This window comes from Cibotium barometz, chromosome 38, assembly GCF_041138505.1.
Source record: "Cibotium barometz isolate CiBa-2024 chromosome 38, ASM4113850v1, whole genome shotgun sequence".
Lineage (NCBI taxonomy): Eukaryota > Viridiplantae > Streptophyta > Polypodiopsida > Cyatheales > Cibotiaceae > Cibotium > Cibotium barometz.
The window spans coordinates 20,524,439-20,547,547 of record NC_141083.1 but is presented as its reverse complement, the minus strand read 5'-3'; positions in this window follow the sequence as shown (position 1 = coordinate 20,547,547).

The following is a 23,109-nucleotide window of genomic DNA, read 5'->3' as shown; positions in this document are numbered from 1 at the left end:
ATATGTAAAAAGCCTAAGGTGTGATGGAGGGGGAGAGTACTTCTCCAATGAGTTCTCTGAATTTTTGAAGAAGAATGGTATTCGGAGACAGTTTACATGCAGATACACTCCGCAGCAAAATGGAGTTGCTGAGCGGAAAAACAGGCACATTGCTGAGATTGCGCGAGCATTGATGGAAGAGAAGAATATGCCGCATTGCTATTGGACTGAGGCTGTTTCTACAACAGTATACATCATGAACAGGACTCCAACTGCAGCCATACATGATGTAACTCCAGAGGAGAGGTTTACTGGCAGAAAACCAGATTTGTCTTATCTGAAAGTCTTTGGATGCATTGCATATGTGCATGTGCCAGATGAGCTGAGAACTAAGCTGGATCCAAAAGCTGAAAAATGTGTGTTTATTGGATACTCCCTTGAGCAAAAGGGATACAAGTGTTATAACCCGGCTACACGTGAGTTGAGGGTAAGCAGGGATGTTGTCTTTGATGAGATGAGCAGCTAGTATGTTGCTGAAAAAGAAGCTGTTGGGGCTGATGTGAGTGGAAGTGTGGTTGCACAGAATGCAGGTCAGCAATCACAGTCTTTGAGTGGACCAGGAGAGTCCTCATCTAGTTGGTCTGTTGATAGACCATGGAGTGGCAGGCTGTGTCATAATACCAACCCTGCAAATGTAATTAGTACATCACGTAAAGGAAAAGAGAAAGTGGTTGAGCCCCTTGGTATGCCTGACATTTCTCCAGGGCATTCTCATATTGATGGAGAATCTAGTGGCTCAGATATGAGCCTTGATGAGGAGCTTGGGATCCCAGTTATGAGAACACCTGGTGTAAAGAAGGCTATGGAAGCCATGAATGAAAAGCTGCGAAGATCAGGGAGAGTGAAGAACCCTGTGCACAGATTTACATATGATGGTTATGTGGCACATCACTATGCATGTATGGCAAAGGTTGTGCAGGTTGTAGAGCCCACATGCATTGATGAGGCTGTTGGAAATGTGTGTTGGGAGAACGCTATGGATGAGGAGATGGATGCACTATATGGAAATGAAACTTGGGATTTAGTGCAATTGCCTGAAGGCAAGAAAGCCATTGGATGCAAGTGGGTATACAAAGTTAAACATAACAGTGATGGAAGCATAAACAGGTACAAGGCTAGATTGGTAGCCAAAGGATATGCGCAGACATATGGGATTGATCATGAGGAAACTTTCAGCCCAGTTGCCAAGATGGCAACGATGAGAGTTGTGATAGCAGTGGCTGCGTCAAAGCAATGGTCTTTACATCAGCAGATGGATGTAAAGAATGCATTCTTGCATGGGGATTTGCAAGAAGAGGTGTATATGTTGCAGCCACCTGGTTATGAGGATGTGAGTCACCCCGAGCATGTTTGTAGGTTAAAGAAAGCCTTATATGGCTTAAAGCAAGCACCAGGAGCATGGTCTGACAAGATTTCTGAATATCTTGTCACTATTGGCTTTCATGTAGCCAATGCAGATTTCTCGCTGTATGTGAAACATGGTGATAGAGGAGTTGTGCTTGTTGTCATCTATGTAGATGACTTGATCATTACGGGGGACCATGATGTAGAGATCTTTGATGTAAAGATCTTGCTTAAATAGATGTTTGAGATGAAGGATCTGGGAGAGCTCAGATATTTCTTGGGCATTGAGGTGATTAGGTCACCACATGGTATTGGATTACTGCAGAGACAGTATGGCTTGGACATGTTGTCCAAGTATGGTATGACAGGATGTAAGCCTATTTCTGTGCAATTGGATCAGAATGGCAAGTTGAGTGCAGATTCAGGAGAGATCTTAGAGGATCCTACTATGTACATGAGCATAGTAGGAAGTTTGATATACATGACGATCACCAGACCAAATTTGAGCTATGCTGTTGGGTTGGTGAGTCAGTTTATGCAGGTTCTACGGAAACCACATTTGGATGCAGTGAGACGCATACTGAGGTATGTGAAGTCTACTTTGCATTATGGACTATTCTATGAGACTGGGACAGAGATATGTGTACATGGGTACACAGATGCTGATTGGGGTGGTAGTATCACAGAAGATCTACCAGTGGCTTTATGTTTTCTTTGGGGAGTGCTGCTGTGACTTGGAGCAGCAAGAAGCAGCCTACGGTTGTTCTATCGAGTACAGAGGCCGAGTACAGAGGAGCTGCTATGGCAGCATGTGAGGTAGCTTGGTTGAGAAAGCTACTTACAGATTTGGGTCTATCAGTGGATAGACAAGTTGTCATTTTCTGTGACAACATTAGCAGTATACAGTTGGCCAGGAACCCAGTCTTTCATGCTCGTACGAAGCACATAGAGGTCCACTACCACTTCGTCAAAGAGAAGGTCTTAGCAAGAGATCTTGACCTTGTTTATGTCAGCACAAAGAATCAGGTAGCTGCAGAGAAGCTCCGCAGATTCAGGGCTTCGCTTGGTGTACATGAGATGGAGTTGAGCTCGAGGGGGAGTGTTGAGATATCGAGCTCGTCTAGTGAGGCGGTGGACACTGATGACCCACCTGCTGGTGGGGGATAGGCCCCACACTTACACCACTGGCATGGTTGGTGAGATCTTGGGTGATATGCAGCCAGTGGGATGACAGGCTGTGTGACAGCCATTCTAGAGACTGGCATAGTTATAGTGCCAGCTCATTTAGTCGGGTTCACACTATAGAGAACTCGTGTATGTATTGGTTGAGTACCTTTCATATTATGTGTACTCTTATTCTTGTATATGTTGTGTTGAGTGTTGAGTAGAGAAGAAGAAGATTTTCAGCCTCTCACCTTGTGTGTTCTCTATTAGGGTTTTGTGAGTGTGTGTGTGTGCTTGCAAGAGCTCAAGCTCTCTTCCTCCCTGCATCTTTTCATAATGCACATTGGAGAATTTATTTTGAACTTCTGTTTCAAAGAAATATATTTTAGATATTAGGAGAATTTTTATATCTAAAAATATATCAATATTGAATTACCTCTCTCTAGAATATTTTTTTTCTCTCTAGACAAAAATAAAAAATATTTTTTTGTATTTTGAAATAGAGAATGATTATAGGGGATTGAGGTAAAAGCTTATTCATTATTCAGGCTGAGGAAGAATCTTACATCGTAAAAACGTTAAATGTTTACTGCAAAAAGAAACTTTTTATACCCACTTAAGTGAGGGAAGGTTTTGAATTTTAAAAATGGAGAAAGATTACGTGGCTACCCGTTGGAGGAGTGAATGGATGAAAATAGGGGGTAGACGAAAGACAAGACAAGTGGGCTACATGCTAACTTGGATTACTTCACTCACTCAAGCTGATCTGACGTTTGCCGAGTGCCTTCCACTTTCTCTTCAGCAGCAGCAGCATATTTCTTGATACATGTGCGTATCTACTACTCCTGCACATGGATCTTTAATGCCATGGAAGAAACCTCTTTTACTCTAGTGCCAGTGCACCACCACCAGGCGAAGCCCCTTGGGCCTTAGGTACCAATGTAAGGTGCCTCCAACGCAAGGTGCCTCTCATAAATGCCTACCACCATTCAAGAATCAGCACACCAACGCTTACATAATCAAATAAATGCGCTAGCTTTGCAGAGAGTGACCAATTCTCTGGCCCTAGCCACCACCTATCCACTACCATGCTACCAGCATTGGATTCTCACCCACCAATGAGCTCTATCGCGCCACTTGCAAACACTATCCTGTTAGGCAACAAACGGGCCAGCTCTGCCACATAGCAATTCTAAGTTTTCTCTCGGCCAGCTGGTCATTGTTATATTGAGTAACTAAGTCGTGCCTCTCTTCTACGTTACCATGTGTAGATCTAGCACACCTGTGTGCTAAGAGCCATGTCCCACTGTGGAACACTGGTACGTGTAGCACATGGAAGGGGGCCCTCCATGCACTGCAAGCCCTGCAAAATGGGGAAAAGAATGCATTCTTGTAGCGCTTTAGACCTATGCAGAGGGTTGCCAACAATTATCACCTACAGTAGCCCATTTTTCTCAACAACACAGCCACTCAAGCTTGGAGTATCCACCTACAGGTGGAGGTCGCTTCTGAGAGTGGCAGCTTTTCGTCAACTTTTGCAGCGTTGTCAAAATCCGCTCCACGTCACCGCTACTATTGCCAGTTATCGCCCACTACGCTATCAAAGTTGCACCTATTGCTTAGATTCAGCTCAGCTCCACCAAATTGCAGATGGCTACCCAATGCCATGCTCACCCTCAGGACTAAGTGCCACGGGGTCTTAAAGACCCTTACTGCAATGCCTTTTTTAGGCCGTCAGATAAAGTAAACTAGGGCCAGTAAACTAGGTTACTAAGCGATCATAGTTTACTTCTTAGTTTACTAAACGGGTATAGTTTACTTCCTAGTTTACTTTCTAGTTTACAAGCGTTTATAGTTTGCTTCCTAGTTTACATCATGGAATGAGGGTGAATTTGGGTTTGGGACTTAGAAAATTTTGGAGCAAAATGTACAAAAGAGGATTTGAACTCGAGACCTCGGGTTACCATTGAAAACATCTCACCGCTACACTATACCTTCAAGCAACAAAACCATGTGGTTTCAAGCCATTATATTCTATGTTTTTCACCCCTAGTTTATTGGCCCTAGTTTACTGGCCCTAGTTTACTGGCCCTAGTTTACTAACACTAGTTTACTTTATCCAATACCAAAAAAGGCTCGCAATTTTGATCAATGCCATCCATTGATATCATCTGACAAGGGTCTTTAAGACCCCGTATGGCACTTAGTCCTGAGGCATGCTCACCATCGCCTTGATAATCAGATTGTTGCAACCTCGTCAACTGCCTTAATAATCAGATTGTTGCAACCTCCACACTTACCACTGCCTCCAGTAGGTAGAACACTTTTTAGCGCTTCTTTGGCCTCAGCCAACCAAAGCACACCATCTTTGTCTTGTGGGCAATGTACACACGATCAGCAAACTAGTCTCAAACATGCCTCCAGTGCCTTCTCTTGGCCCGAGTAGAAACAGAAGGGTCCAGACAACCAGTTGAAATTCAACAAAGCGCTTAGGAGATTAGAAGTTCTTGAAGATCTCCATCTTTGGAAAATCTCCACCTCTTCTCTCTCTCTCTCTCTCTCTCTCAGTGCAAAGAATTTATTTCTCCTATAAGAGAAGATCTCTCTCTCTAAGAGAATCTCACTCTCTCCCTCTCTGTTGGAAAGAAGCTCTCCCACTCTCTCCCTCTCTGTTGCAAAGAAGCTCTCTCTCTCTCTCTCACTAAGAGAAGCTCTCTCTTTTCCTTTCTCATTAATAATGAGAAACTCACTCCCTCTCTCTCATTGTTGAATGTCTCACATATAGTCACTCAAACAAATTTTTCCCTCCTCTCCTCTCTCACTAGATTGAGCATATGGCTTCACATGTCTCTTTCTCTATTGTAGAAACATTTCTCAATTCTCTGGAGTATCAGTCAATGGATTTATAAGAAAACTCCACACATAGATAGTCAAAGGATAATCCCATATATCACCCATCTCCCAATTAAAATGAGCTTGTGTAGTATATAGCTCAACTAGACAAGGATTCACAAGAAGAGAACTCTAGAAGGAAGAGTATAAGGAAAGGAATAATCCCTCTTTTAATCAACTTCTCTCACACTATTCTTCCTCTTGATGACATACTTATAATCTATTGTAGCAACATCTTCCTCGACCTCCCCAGGGTTAAAGAGACACTACACTTAGATATGATAAGTAGAAAGAAATCGAACTTAGAGAATGCATAGGAGAAGATTAGAGAGACGAGAAGCATAATGTGGACTCTAACACAGAGTTAGCTCCACACATAATATTCTTCACAAAGAAGGTAATGTTGGTAATCATGAGGACACTAACACACAGTTAGGTCTAGCTAAAACCTTTACAATGAAAATTATTAGCGTGTTAATTAACAAATAACTAACTCCCATACAAACACAATTCCTTACAAAGAAGATGATAATAAGGACATTAACACAAAGTTAACTCCTCCATAAAACAAGCATCACAAAGAGCTTAATAAAGAGCTAAACAACTCCTCACATAGAGAGAGCTCCCAAGGAAGATGGCTCTGATACCATATTAGAATATTAGGGCACTAGAGAGTGAAACCCTAAATTACCACAAGCACAAAGGTTAATCCTAACCTCAAAGATTAATGCTAATCTAATCAACATAATCAAATAAGATTAAGATAAACATAACTGGCACAAAGCTAGAAGTGAAGCAAGAGATTAACACATAGTGACAAGCAAAGAGATTAACACATAGTGACAAGCAAAGAGATAAGCTTGGGACAAGTGTTTCCACAAAGGAAGGTCACAAAGACCTATCAAACTTGCTCATTATTCACAAAGAAAGGTACAACTTGTATAGGCTCCAAGAGTCCTCCCAATGACCTAAGCAATGATGTCAAGGGCTTGCCACCTAGCCCTTATCTAAATCCATCTAGGCTTTACTATTCCCTTTAGTAATTGGCCATTTACACAAGACAATAACCTTAGACTTTATGTCTATTATTCTATCCTTAGGCTCTAATAAGTTGTCATAATGTGCACACATGCGAACAATGGATGCTAGATCACCTAGATTCTAACAGTACTACCGAGTGCCTTCCACGTGCCTTCCACTTTGCACCAATGCAAGGTGCCTCTCATAGTTCACTACCTCCTCTACAAACTATAAGCTATGCCTCTCCCCTCCTCTCAGCGCTGGTGGTTGGCAGTGGCTCTCCATCAACTCTCCCTCATCAAGAGCACCTTCTTCACTCTCAGCCACCACCAAAACAACACTGGGGACTCAAAAGGAGTTGAGGAGAAAGAACCTGCATCCTCTGCTTACCACACTCTCTGCCACTTGGAGGCTAATAGTACCTTCTCCTTCTCCTTGGCTTCCTTCAAAGCAAAACCTCTCACACCAAATCTAACGCACAACCCTCCTTACTACCCATACCCTGATATGATTGCTTACTGCTACCATGCAGCACTGTTAACCTATTCCTAGGGTTAACAAGAACTACCACCATTATTTTACATTAAGGAGTCAAGGTAGATACACCAAAGAGTCGTACGTTCAAGATATGAAGCAATGGTGTCCAAATCTACAATTTGGATGGGCACCCATAATGGTGTGATAGAGTATTTATGGCAATTCGTGCTTCAAGAGCATTGTGGTAGCATGTAGGATGAAGTCCCAAGTAATGTAAGAGTCATACATTCAAGATATGAAGCAATGGTGTCCAAATCTACAATTTGGATGGGCACCCATAATGGTGTGCAGAGTATTTATGGCAATTCCTGCTTCAAGAGCATGTGGTAGCATGTAGGATGAAGTCCCAAGTGATGTACTTCATGGATATATTATGAGAGTAGTCATTGTAATAGCATTAGGCCTCTTATGAGCTTAAAGTTCCTGACCAACCACAGTTTAAGTGAGTGTGAACACTTATGGCCATGTATATAAGTGAATTTCTCTCATAATACAACATACTCTTCCATTGTGCAATTGAGTCTTGCTCTTGCTAATCTCTCTCTCTAATGCATGCTAGTGAGTCTGTTTGAGTGATGTGAGGTGAGAGGAGGGACGAGTACCCATAGTGCAACGCAGCGGTGTGACAACGCTCGCGCCGGCAGGAGGTGCAGTGGAATTTTTTCTCAAGGAATTGTAGAGCTTGGAGACCTCAAGGATTACGAGCTCAGCCATTGGAAAGATCCTCACGACAATTGCGGTTCACCAGGTAATGTCTTTCAAGGGAGGTTAGGGTGAGCCATAACATTTTTGGCGTCGTTGGCCGGCAGGGAGCCATCCCTTGGCTTTTTCCATCATTTTTTCTCTAATCTATGCATTACAAATTGCCCATTGTCTTTATTAATGGTTTTCCATGAAAAAGATGTGGATTTGATGGTGATTTGATGGTGATTTGTGTGTGATTTGTGTGTGATTTGATGGTGATTTGTGTGTGATTTGGTGTGGAACATCTCTCTTTTTTGTTTTTACAGTAAAGAATGTTTTTTGCTTAAATTTTAGCTTAATTTGTTGTTTTGTTATTGTTAATGTGGTTTTTAATGTTCTTAGGGCTTGCACATATTTGTATTAGGCTTAGTTTGCATTCATTGCATAAAACAATGCAATAGAATGCAATTTTTAGTGAATGTTAGCTCTCTTTAGTATTAAACATAGAACTAAAATCATTAATTTTAGCTTAATTTATGTGTTTTTTGTTGAAATTGTTTGCATAAGAGTGTTAGCAAGCATTAGGAGTAGCTTAATCCTTCAAAAAATTTCTCAAAACCATCAAAAAACCTTTAAATTCGACTAATTTATCTTAATGGACTGGTTTTTATCATTAAGGGTAATTAATCTTATTCAAGAGGTAAAAAGATTAGAAAATGTGTTAATTGGGATCCAAATTAATCATGTAAGTAGTTGAAATTAGTGTTTTTAAGTGTTTTGAGAGCATCTACATGCTTCAAAACACCTAATTACATCAATTGTTGGAGAAATTTGACTCTCTTTTGCTTAATTTTACCTTAAAAGAAGAGACCAAAATTAAGAGTCTAGACCAAAGTTTAGAAAATGTGTTGATTGGGGTCTAAATTAATCATGTAAGTAGTTGAAATTAGTGTTTTTAAGTGTTTTGAGAGCATCTACATGCTTCAAAACACCTAATTACATCAATTGTTGGAGGAATTCGACTCTCTTTTGCTTAATTTTACCTGTATATAAGTGAATTTCTCTCATAATACAACATACTCTCCCATTGTACAATTGAGTCTTACTCTTGCTAATCTCTCTCTCTAATGCATGCTAGTGAGTGTGTGTGAGTGATGTGAGGTGAGAGGAGGGACGAGTACCCGTAGTGCAACACGGCGGTGTGACAACGCTCAAGGTGCGGTGAAATTGCTTCTCAAGAAGTTGTAGAGCATGGAGACCTCAAGGGTTACAAGCTCAACCATTGGAAAGATCCTCATGACAGTTGCAGTTCACCAAGTAATCTCTTATTGGATGTGTTTCAAGGGGGGTTAGGGTGAGCCATAATCAGCACTTCTAAAATAATATGCAATATTGCTTCCTTAATGTTCTTTTTTTTGGTTTTTTGGGGGATGCATCTACCGACTAATATAAAAACGGCCACACTAGTTCACCTTCAGCCTTGTATAGCTATGAGAACAACATTAATATTTTGCATAGTTAAATGCTTATCCAAAGAACAAGCTGTGAAGAGTTTTAACTACATAGTTCTGGATTGTCTACACATAACTTTTTATTTTTTCCACATGGTATTCTAATTATTTGTAGTATGAAATAATAATCACTAGAAAGAATAATTACTGCAATATATTACCAATGCTTCCTACTTACAAATTTTCACATGGAATGTTCATGTTCTCTTAAATAAAAGAATAACTGCATGATATTCTTTCAGATAGAAAATGTAGAAAGTGCCATGCAACTTTTGTTAAATGTCCAGCCAAATTTACTTCAACAAACTATGAATAAAATGGGAATGGGCTATAGTACTCAATGACAAAACAACACAAAATTGATGTATGATATCTCATATGATGAGTGTTAAAGTTTTAAATTTTAGAAACCTTTGTTTTCTAGGGCAATTAAGCCATTTTCCCTTACTTCCAAGCTTGAAAAATCTTCTCTTTACACATGTTACCTTGAAAAAAGAAAAGAATAGAGACAAACGGCTTTGAAAACCTTGAAAGATGTTTCTTTTGAATTTTACATTTCATTTTCATTACAACTATCACAAGATAGGTGAAAATCTTCTAATAAACATTTTGTTTAAGCTCATTGGAGATGACCTCACTCCAGACGATAGTGCATTAAATCACCCAGGATCTTCCTATCAAAAGAGTGTGGGTTTAGGCCACTCAGTAAGCACTCAATTGAGTGTCTTAAGGAAGCTGACCACCGTCAAAACTAGTAGTGAAGAATCCATAGAAGAAGGGCTACTATACTCTGGGTTTGGGGAAGAGGAGAAACCACCCTCTCCTACCAGATCCAGCGGCATCATTAATATAGCCCGGGGATTTTTTGTTCTCCAAACCAGCAATGATGAAGAGGCGCAATCTAAGGGCATGGCCATGTCCATCAACTAGCGCTGGACTTGGTCCAAGGCAAGTACCTATCCAAACTTCAAATTCGAGGTTGTCAAACACTAGTACCCCCCGAATAATGAGAAGAGACCTAGAAAGCGCAGCCAAGACTAGTCAAGTATTCTTCCCAACCTCAGAAGAAGTAGAATTAGATCTAAAAAGGATTGAGGTAGAACGACAGCCTAACGAGAACTGAGATTAAGGAAACAAGAGCTCGATACTCGAAGGGCTAGAGCCGAACAAAAGGATATGGGAAGTGTAAACTTACCTCGATCATGGGGTAAAGAGCCGAAAATAGTCATGGACAGAAGTGGGAGAAATTCCAAACTTAGAACCCATTAATGAAGAGCCTAGAGCGGAGGAAGGGTTTGTAACCCTAGATGAAGGGGATAATCTACCAAGAGAAGCGAGTGAAGTGGAAGACTGCCTGTACACCAAAAAGGACATCGAGCAGATGATCAATCATCCCACATTCTTACAGGGACATGGAACTCTTAATTCTGCAAAGGCATACAAAGGTGACTAATGATGAGCCATTTCAGAATGAAGTGGCCGGACCATCCCATAGACCGAAGATGCTTGGAAGAGCCAACATAGGAAGAGGACGAGGTCTAGGTAGGGGGGGAGTGGTTCTTTAAAGACCAAGGGTGGATCCAACCATAGATCTTAATGCAGCCACAAGGACGGATTTGTTGAATATGGCTGCAAAAATGAGCCGAGGAATGGTTAGGGAACTAGGCACTGCTTTAGAATCCCGACCCTCCCAAATGAAGCCACACATCATTTTGAAGCTTGTTCAAAATTTCTCTAGGGATGGGGATCCTGTTTAACATATAGAGATCTTTGAGTCCACATGATGCAAAACCTGCGGGCCAGTCCGTAATGTAATAATGATTCATGCTTTCTCTCACTGACCCTAGAAGGAAAAGCGCATCAATGGTTCCAAACCCTCAAACCCAAAGATAAGTTTAATTTCACATGGCTCAAGAATGTGTTTATGCCCATATTTGCCAGAAGTAGCGACAGATGGAGTCTTATGGCATAGCTACACAATAACATCAAATAAAAGGAAATGGAATCACGAGACTATGCGTCTCAGCTAAAGCACTTAAATTTAAGGTGCAAACTACGGGAAAGGCTAACTGATGATCAGTTATTGCCTTGCTTCCGGAGAGGAGTTAGAGACCACAAGATGCATGATTATCTGATACTAGCCCAACCAGCGACTCTGGATGCATGTTATAAACTGGCAATTGAATATGAAGACAATATGCTGGAATTTCCACAACCAGAAGATGTCAAAATATCTTCGGTAGAAACGACTTCACGTGTTTCAAGTCACCAAGAGATTGGAACTCGGAGCAAGCAAGTCGAAAACATGACTGTGGATGATGACTGTGGATGAGCTCAGTACTGCAATATTGGAAAAATTGAAGGTAAATGATAGGAGAGAAACATTTGGGCATGGGCATACCCATCCTTACCCCCCCATAGAGAATTGGTGTGGTGCTCAATGTGTAGATTGAATCACACTACCACCAAATGCCCACAGTTAAGAGCAAGGCCACTACTCTATTGTGCACACTGTGTAAAATTAGGAAATCATGACACCTCCATGTGCAAATATCCAAGGTTCCAAACAGTAGCACAGCTGCCGACACTGAGAGATCCATTGGCCTTACCATCACCACCTGTGCAAATCACTGCAGCGGCAAGATAGCCAAACTCTTCCTATTTACCTAGGGGGATGTTTCGAGTAAAGGACACTTCACCTCTACCGCCACCTGTTCTACCACCACAGGCTAAAATCAACCAAGTATTTATGAAGAGCCATCTAAAGATATGGATATGGTGTGTGAAGTAGAACTCAGTGGAGTGTACTATGAGGAAGCTGCAAAGATTGCACCAGAATTCTATGTCCTACAGAATAACACGCCAACACCTATGTTTCAAACCACAGTACAGTGGAAGGGTAAGGACATAACTCAAACATGAGGAGAGGACCTACAATGTTTTGGTTACGGTGGACTGCAACATCGAATCGCTGAGTGCCCAAACAAGAATGTGGTACATGCGCACCAACCCCAACAATTGACTGCTCCACCCAATGACATGCCAGTACTTACTTGTACTAAATGTGGGATTGATCATTTGATAAAAGATTGTCCATATACTACACAAGTGGTTCGACTTCCACTTCTAACCAGGCCACTGTCCGGACCATTAGTGTGCAGCCTGGAAATATCACGTTACTCAATGTCCTGACCATGAGCCCAGGCCCAATTGAGGGACAAGGGGAAGAACCCAGCAGATGCAACCACTTCCAGAATTGGCCGAAGAAGGAGGGTGAAAAAAGTGGGTAACGGTGACACCAGGGTCACAATCTAAGATGGATCCAAAGAAGATAAGACGATCAACACCGGATCCACCCAATCAAGAGAAGAAGGGGATCAAGCAGTCAAACAAAAAGAGCCTGACTTAGTGATGCAAGGGGAAAGACCATCAACCCCTAAAGGAGTCAATGAATACCCAAATGCTGAAGAGGAGATAAGGAAGCTCGAAGAAGCCATGGCCCTAGTAGAAGAGTGTCAACGACTTCACAAAGCCAAGTAAAGGGCTACCCAAGTCAGGGATACAATGTATCTGAGAAATGAACCAACAAGGGAAAGAGAATTGGACGTACCTACTCCGATTCCAAAAGAGACGGAAGAGGGATCTCAAGGAAACACGATGTCATGAATGTTTAAGGAAGATGCGTATGATGAGTCCATCCATTCATTCCCTGGGGATGAATATGAGACACACACATGGAAGGAACCCTCAATTGCCAAAGAACCCAGAGACATAGGCAGCCTCGCGGCCGTACTGTCCACTTCTATGCAAATGCCATTGGGACGACTGCTACGCAATTCACCAACATTATGGGTAGACATAAAGGAATGGGTAGAAGGCACGGACTAAGGCTAGCTGACACTACAGAAGATGTTATGTCACCTCTAGTGGAAAGAACCTTAAAACACACAAGGGAAAGAACAACCAGAGTCATCAAGATACCGGTTAATCAGTTGGGGTGTTATTACAAAAGTGATGATACTAATGCTACAATCCCAATTCATCATAACAAATACCAGGCACTGTGTATCCTAGATGATGGGGCGGGGTTTAGTATCATCACAAAATAGTGTTGGAAAAACTGGGGAAACCCCGATCTAAAAAGAGCAGATCTTATCATTACAAGGCAAATGGAACATCTCTTTCAAGGCCCATTGGGCTTTTAGAGAATGTGAGACTCAAACTCTTCACGTTTCGCTACCATCATACATTTGTAGTAATGGACTTTCTGCGCCAACCAAACTCGTATGACATAATATGAGGAGGGAATCCAAATTGGTGCACGATTGGGCATTAAATCATGTGTATGTACATAGGGATTCACAAATTTTAAAGATAGATCTAAGAACGTGAGGAATGGAAGAGCAACTATTCAGTAATGATTCGATCACAAAACAACTGAGCAAACCACATCCGTACAAATATGCCAGCCCACGGTGGAAAATTCCAAAGAGGAGGAGGAAACGAAAATGTATGCATCACTTCCTCCTCCAAATTTCAACGAAAATTGGATGCATGTGCTAGCTACCATAGATGTGATGCAACCCCAAGGAACCCAATATGTGGAATCTAGAACTGTTCCCACTACCTCTGTCTGTATGGTCAATTTGGCAAACCATTGATGAGGAATCAAAAGAGGAGGTCTCTAGCATAGAAGGGACTAGATCACAAGGATGTACCAGCGCCCAACACCTTAGAAGATGGCAAAAGCGAAAATGATATATCGCTCGACAAAATGCCCTACTATGAAGAAAACCCACGGATGCCCAGTGGTTGAGATGCCTCTAAGCCACTACGGTACACGACAAGTTTTCTAAGGATCGGGGTGAGAAATTGAGTAAGATATCACTTGAAGGGAAACATAGGGAGGAGGAAGTCAACCAGAAACACGTAAGCTTACAAAAGCTGGGCGCTGAAAATGAAACAAAGCTTTTTTGGCAAAAACTGAACGAGAGGCCAGGAAAGTTATGGCTAAAACAAAAAGTGTGAATGAGGATAAACCAGACTTGCTTTCAGTACCAAACCATTTCAAAACCTACACAGTTGACAAACGAAAGGTGGTCCGGCTGATGGCAAAAAGAGTTAAGGAAGATGGGTTGTCTTTATCATACAATGGCCCAGCTAAAGTCAAGGAAATTGATATTGCGGGACCAAGGGAAGAAGCCAAACTTGTTCATATTGCTAAGGACTTGACTTCGGTTTAAGAAAATGAGCTCATTACTCTCCTTAAGGAGTTGAAGGATTGTTTCGCTTGGAACTACAAAGAGATGAAGGGTATACCACGTGAGGTGGTGCAACATACGATCCCAATCATGGAGGGATCAAGACCAACCAAGCAAAAACCATACCAAATGGGTTGTCACTAATCGTAATAGTGCCAAAAAAGAATGGGAAACTTAGGGTATGTGTCGATCTTAAAAAGGTCAATGCAGCTACTAGGAAGGACCATTATCCATTGACATATACAGAACATGTTTTAGAGGGAGTAGCTGGTGAAGAAGCTTACAACTTCTTGGATGGATTTTCAGGCTACAATCAGGTGTCTATAGTACCAGAACTTAGAAGACCAACATAAGACAGCCTTCAATACAATGTGGGGGACGTTTGCTTACAAAGTCATGCCTTTCGGTCTCACCAATGCCCCAGCAACATTCCAACGATTAATGTGCACAGCCTTCAAAGACTACTTGCAAAAGTGGTTGGAGGTATTCATTGATGATCTGTGTGCACACTCTCGATGAACAGACCATCTGGCTTACTTAAGGAAGGTGTTTGAGCGATGTTGATTATATCGTATATCCCTAAACCCTTTAAAGTGCCAATTTTGGGTCAAACACGGTGTGATATTGGGACACATTGTCTCTAAGAACGGTATATCCATAGATGACAACAAGGTCAAGTTGATCTTGGAACTACCACCACCCACTAATTACGTGTGCAAAAATTTATGGGCCACGTTGGGTGTTACCGCTGCTTCATAATCTTCTATGCTGAAATCACCAAGCCATTATACAAGCTACTCATTATCTTCGAATGGACTGAGGAATGCCATGAAGCATATGTCGATTAAAGCAGGCATTGGCTAGCGTGATAATTCTAAGGCCACCTAATTGGGACCTTATATTTCATGTGCATATCGATGCATCGAACTTTGCTATTGGATGCGTATTAGCACAGCCTAGGGAGTTCAAATTAGACTACCCAGTCTGCTTCGCTAGTTGTGCCAATTAAATGATGTAGAGGTGAATTACACTACCAAAGAGCGAGAAGGGTTGGCCATGGTTTATGCAGTCAAGAAGTATCGACATTACCTATTGGCCAACAAATTTGTGTTCTTCGTGGACCATCATGCCTTATTATATTTGGTGAACAAGCCTTGCACCACGGGAAGAATCACACGCTGGTTGCTATTACTATTGGAATTTGACTTTACAATTACGGTGTGAGAAAGGAGACACAGCATATGTTAGCCGATTATATGTCGAGAATTCCAAATGGGAAACGGGCAACAACTGGTGTTGATGATGACCTCCCTAATGCTTGTTTATTCAAACTAGACATGGTGCCCAAATGGAGCGAGGAAATATTCGATTATCTAGCTTATGGTTTTCCGCAAGAACGACCCTTGAACAAAGATAAAATGCGGTAGCTTATTAAGCTTACCGCACCTTATCAATTAATTGCGGGAGAACTATATAAGCTATAGGTAAGGACAATGTCCTAAGAAGATACGTGAGAGAAGATGAGTTCGTCTCACGATATTGGATGCACATTCAGGGAGGACACTTTGCTAGAGAGATTACGGCTCGCAAGGTGCTTCAAAGCAGGACTATCATGGCCTACTTATTTAGGGATGCTATAGAGTTTGTCAAAAGGTGCGAAGAATGTCAGCAATTTGCTATCCCACTACCGTAAACAAAGGGACAGGATGCCACTCACCCCTGACATTGTAAGACAACCTTTTGAGAAATGGGAGATTGATTTTGTTGGACCTATTAGTCCAGCAACGCATCCATCACAAGCCTGATATATAATCATGGCCACCACTGACTATTTCAAAAAATGGGCAGAAGCCAGAGCCTCTAAGCGAGCTGATGCACGAACAACAGCAAAGTTCTTATATGAGCAAATTATCTCGAGATTTAGCTGCCCATTAGAGTTAGTCAGTGATCTTGCGGTTTGGTTCAACAATAACTTAAAACAAAAAGAACTAGAAATGAGGGACCTTGTTCTTATGTATCGTGTAGGGAGCACCAGAAAAAAAAACTCAAGCACAGAGGTCTAGGACGTAGTGTCCGAGATCACACCTCAGGGGTCGGTTAGAATTGAGGGCGTAAAAATGGAGGGTTACATCAATGGGAGCAAACTTAAAAAATATTTTGGACCACTCACCCAAGAGATGCTCTTGCAAGAATATCTTTTAAAACAATGGAAGGAGCTTGCAAAAGAAAAAATCCAACAAGCTTAAGAAGAGGCTAAGGCAAGGGAGGCAGATACTCCAGAAAAGAATGTTTCACGTGAACATGGCTTCACTAACTCTCCTCGATGAAGAGGAACTAAACATTGAGCCAGCGCAACTCAGGGTGGGACTCTCTACGCCTAAATGTCATGCAACGAGCATTGCATTGATGATAGACACGGGATCAAGTCATAACCTGATCTCATATGAGACATGGGTATTCTTAGATAAACCACACCTTGAAACCACCAATGCACAAGCATGCAATGTGCACTTGACAACTACAAAAGCTGAGAGATTTTTAAGTGTTAATGTTTCCATCAGAAATAATTCCTTGGTTGAGAAGGTGTTTGTCATCAGAAATAATTCCTTGGTTGAGAAGGTGTTTGTCATGCTGCCCTGCAGGTTCCATGGAGGAGGAAATGATCCTAGGACAATCCTGGATTTGCGCTAGCAACTGTAATATCCAATGGGAGAAGAGGACAATACTGAACGAGGGCAACAATGTCATTTTCGTACCCTTATAGAGCCCAGCAGGCCATGATTGAGGATATAGAAACACCAAGCACGGTAACATCGGCTCATGGAGCAAAAAGGCATCAATTCTGTAATCCCTACGCAAAAAGCAACCCGTCATAGGGTACACAATAGTGGGTGCCTAAGGGTCAACTTGGAAACCAGCTCTACAAGGATGAGAAGGGTGTCAATAAGGAATCAACAAGAAGGGTTCAAAATGGAGACAAGGGACATAAATGGTCTTCATAGGTAAGCTGGTGGTACTCCAAAAACAAAACAACAATCCACAAAGCATTCGTAAGCAATGGGTTCAAAAGGACTTGCTAATGGCACAAGGTTATTACCAAGGTAATACAACAATATGGGTGCCCAAACTCCACCCAGTGGTGGCCATTGTTTGCAAACACCTTCAAATACAAAGAAAAGGGTAGTAAAGGCATTCATATCCAACTCCCAACTAAAACCAATGCTAAGAGTGCACAAACACTGGTGTGGAGGAAGAAGCCAACCCAACAAGATGGGTTAAATATAACAAAACCAATACCTATAACCACCTTTGTCAAGGAGCTGGACAAGGACACTGAAAGGAGGAAAAAGAAGGTGCAACAAATGGACACTGATACAAGCCCCAATCCATTGGACTCAGTAGAAACACTGTTTAGTTGGGTGGAGGGAAGAATCAAGCACTCTCACACGGAGTTAAAATGCATGCAACAACACCTACCCAGAAGTGCCAAAGTACCACCTTGGTTTCCATGGCAATAAAAAGATGAAGGTATTCCATTAGTCACAAAATGGATACAAGGTAAAATTGGGTATCATTCACTTCTTTGAATGCATGGTTGAGTGTTTGAGCATGAAGAGAAATATAGGGTATGAATCTTATACACACATGGTCCAAAAAGGTTCACGCCGTGAACTGATCTTAAAAGCTTCACGCCGTGAACTGGTACAAAACAGTTCACGCCGTGAACTGATCTTAAGAGCTTCACGCCGTGAACTCGTACAAAATAGTTCACATCGTGAACCAGTCTTATAATCAATAGTTATGATCCATGTTATTTGATGGATGATAGTTGTGCTCATTTATTATTTGAGGGACACCCAAGTATTTTTACTAGTTAGTAATGGATGGATTTCCATGTGTGGGTGGACTCCCATGTGTATTTGGTGACATTTTGGTATTTAATTTATATTTTTTATGATGCCTATTTCTCATGAACGCATTAGGATTAATTGATGCGATGTTAATTGATTGTTGATGATCTTTTTAGTAAGATGTTTTTATTAATTAGCATTATGTTAGGTAAAACATACATTGCAAAAAAATCCTTAAATGGCAAGTCCTAGGAGGCAAGATCGGCTTTGATACCAATTGTAAGGTTCCCCCCTTCCAAAAAATAGGGGAAACACTTAAGATAGTCCATGAAGTCTTAACTTGGAGAAAATGTCCTATTCATCAACACCTTGACCATGCAGAGATTCAAGGATACGATTCATAGGTAAGACCTAGTCCTATCCCGCAGGGGGAGCGTGATCTTCTAAAAATCAAATCACCCATAGGGTAATTGATCATAATTTGGGCAATCACTAGTCTTGATTCCTAGAGACAACACTTTTTTCATCATCCATGTAAGGCACAACCGCTGGCCTAGTCTTCTAGAATAGAATTTCCCGAGAACCTATTTATATAGCGTAGGGCTTTCACTTAATCTGTTTGGAAAGCTACCCGACTAATCGAGTCCACCCGTCTGTAGGATGGTGCCATCAGGGTATTCCATCCCCCCACCACTTTCCACCCTACTCACGCGTCAATTTTGTTTTCTAATTAATTCTACCACACTGTTTGACATAAATAAACATGTTCCTTAATTAAGGCCCTTTTTCACAAGGTTTGTTAAAACAGCCCTTTGCCATAGTACAATAATGCCAAAGACAAGATTTATAAAAAAAGTTTATATATGAATCAATTTCATACAAGCCAAACCGGCTCTCTTATTCTTTTCCTTTATATTGTCGATGATCTAGAATTCGGCCTTCCAACCTCTACATGCTGGGCAAAATCCTACGGGACCATACACCTCATCTCATCGATCGTTGGCGAGGACTCAAACTGGCGTGTCGCCCTCTCAGGCTCTGTCGCTTGATCCTCCCGTCCCTCAGAGGGATGTCTTCGCACTAGGGTGGGCTTATTCACCACAGTAGCCTGGGCCATGAGAACTAGACATCATCATAATCTCTCGCCTCAATTCGAGAACCTTGATCTCAATTCCGAGATCATTTGCTCAGCGTCGTATGAGCAAAAGACCACAGCGCATAAACCCTTTCTAAGGTCAAAACCTCTTGCTAAAGTCCACGCAAATGGGAGGGATTTGTGAGATGTCCTTCACAAAAACGTTTTGCTGAAGGGGAGAGGGATGTTGCTGTAAGTCTCTTCACACCGAGGGGGGTGGCGGAGGGAGGGAGAAGAGCTAAGGACACTGTCTTCTAACAAGGGGGGAGTTGAGGAAAGCTGTCTTATCTGAAAAGTGGAAGATGAGGGGGTGTTGAGAGGGGTAGCTGCAAGGGGCGGTTGCACTGCAGCAAGTACACTGCGCAGGGACAGAGAGCGGCACAAACGGCGACACGGGGCAGAGTATAGGCTACGCAGAAATGCATGCTGCTCTTGGAGCACCCAAGGGATTTATATAGCTATGGGATACGGGTGTGCGCACTGTGTAAAGTACGGTCGAAAGGACGGTGTGCCAGCAGCAAAGGATGTGGATCAGTGGCCTGCATGGCTCTGGGGAGGGAAAGGTACGGTGGCAGTTAACAGGGAAAGGAGTGGTACACATGTAACTTATCTGGTCTTCAGAGGCAGCATGGGTGTCCACATAGCGGTGCGTGTGGATCACACAGTGGGTGGCCGACCTTTGGTTCTTGTGTGGCCATTGTACGGGCACCCTGGTGAGTGTGTACAGTCCCTTTTTGGGGCAGGGTCTCCAAATTTGGGGTATCGGCCTCGATTTACATACCGGACCGCCCGAGGGGGGAGGTTTTTTTTTGGGTCTGGGATGTTTCCCTGGTCGTTGGGGTGCATAATGTTCGTCAATCGGACGCCCGGTCGTGCATTTATCAAGGTTTAAAGGTCATCGTTTTTTAACTAAAAATAATCAAAATTTGCGTATAAGCTTGATCCAGTGTCCGTTTTGGATACTGTAAAATCCTATATTAGGGTAAAATCACGCGCAGATTCCAAATTTGGGCTCAGAATTTGAAGACTCAAAGTAGAAATGGCTCATTTAATAAAATCATTGATTTTTATACCATAAAAACTCATAAATTCATCTATTACATGGAAGATGGGTATGTTACATCTTTCTACGACTTACTATAAACAAGTATGTCATCTAGGAAAACTACTACAAACTTTCCCAAGTATGGACATAAAATGCTGTCATCAATGTCATAAAGGTCGTTGGTGCGTTTGTTAGGCCAAACGGCATAACCAGGAACTTGTAATGCCCAAAGTGAGTCCTAAATGTAGTCTTGGGAATATCTTGCTCCCATATAACAAACCTGATGGTAACCCGACATAAGATCTATCTTAGTAAAATATCAGGCTCCAGTGAGTTAATCAAATAACTCATCAATTCTAGGCATTGGATATTTATTCTTAATTGTTATCTGATTAAGAGCACGGTAGTCTATGCGCATCCGCATAGATCCATCTTTCTTCTTTACCAGAAGAATGGGTGATGCCCAAGGTGAAGAACTAGTTGGGCAACTCTCACTCTGCCTCCTATGCTTTGGAGTGGCTAAGCCTATAAAGCAGGCTTACTTATTGGTTTTGAACTAGGCAATACCTCAATGGTATAATCAACAACCCTCGATGGTGGAACACCATCGAGGGTTTTGAACTAGGCAATACCTCAATGGTATGATCAACAACCCTCAATGGTGGAACACCATCTAGCAAGTCTTCTGGAAAAACATCCATATATTCTTGTATCAATAAGTTTAAAATAATTACATACTTTTGATTTTTCAAATTTTCATTTCCAACTTTGGACTATTTTATGTTTTGATTGCGAGCAAATAAAATAGGGTTTACAAATAGTGGGTCTTCGCCAAAGTCATTAATGTGTTCCGTTTCAACTACAGAAACAATAAGGTCATCAAAACAAAGAGTACAAGAATGTACTTGATCAACCTGGTCGAGCTCGATGGCATGGTACAACTCCATGGAAGAAATCAACGATGATGCCGGCACATTATGCTCACCATGCAATGTAATGATTCTATCCTCATGCATAAACTCAAAGCTGTTGTGCTGGTAACTACGATGTAGGCTAGGGCCCAAGTGAAATAATCACTCCCTCCCTAGTATCACATCAACTCTAGCCAAGTGCTTCACTTGAAAGTCGTTTGGTCTCATAATGCTGGAATGGGATATGCACTCCTAAAACCACTCCTAATGTGTCCCAAATGGTCTTATCAAAGCCATTTTCCAATGAGACCATGTACTTATGATCGCTACGGTTTCAGGTAGTTTCAATTTCTTAACCAATGCATAGTTAAGAAAATTGTGGGTGGCACCGTCGATCATTATGATGACTCTACGGTCATTGATCGAACTGTACATTTGGATCAAATCATGTGGCCCAAATGGTGGCTGCCACATTTCTTGCATAACACTACAAGCATGGGTGCCATCAATGTGATAGACTGTCACCTCCCTAAACTATGCAATCCGAAGAGGTAACATCTACACCATGTGTACTTGCCTAGAAGGCTTAGCATCTTTCTTAGCCTCATTGGAATTCTGTGTAGCACCCAACTTAGGATAAGCTATCTTACTATGTCCGAGTTCGAAGCAATGAAAGTATAAATTATCCTTTTTTGCTTTCTCATATTGCTCTTTCTTTTGCATGTGTGTGGGATTCCTTTCTTTGTGAGATTTTTGATGTCTCATGGTCCAGTGGCTCCCTTGTCCCTCTTTGCTCTCTTGCCCTCCTTGACCCCCTTGTCGGATCTTGTCACTCCGAAAATTTTTTCTTTAAAATTTTGATGTTCCACCCTCCCTAGATTGATGTTCAACGATCGACAAGATATGTCATCATATATCTGAGTGTACTTGATTGTTTTGTCAAGGTCTTCAAGTTCTTTGGGTTGCACATAGCTTTCGTACTCGGGTTCTAAACCACGCATAAATCCACACAAAATTTGGAATGCATCGATTCCCTTCAATTTCAAAACTATCTTGTGATAGTTTGAAATATAATGCACGAGTGTTATGCCTGTTATGGAGCATTTATCCCACTCACACCATGACTTCTCAAGCTTGTTCAACAGGTAAAAATTATTTGTGGAATGCACTCTCAAACTATGAGGCTATTTAGCACTATCGACTAGGCTCGTCTACCATTTATATGCCTTGCTCGACAACGTCAGGCTGGTCTCAACCACTCTATATTCCTTAGGCGTATGCCTAAGGTTATGTAGGTCAGACCATTTTTGCAAAAATATATTAACAACATCCTTATTGTGTTCTTTTTTCTCTCCCCCCAAAGATTGGCCAACACATTGAGATATTTTAAGATATTCCCAGCCGCTCCGGACTGCGTGGCAAAAGCGCTACGAACTGCCTTCATATGGATCACATGGCATATCATTGAGTATAGTTGAAATTCACTCTGCTTGATTGAGGGAACTTAAAAGGAAACTGTGGGGCTGTTGACTAGCCCCCCAAACGGTGGTGAATGTCCCAAAGGACTTTCAAGATATCTCGTTAGTTTTTCTCTAAAGTCTAGGTTCTTTTAAACAACTCCAAGAAAGTTTCATGATGCGAAACTTCCTATGTGGGAATCTCATCGGGTTACACATCTACGGCATCCTCCTCCTCAGTGTCTAAGAGGTCCTAGT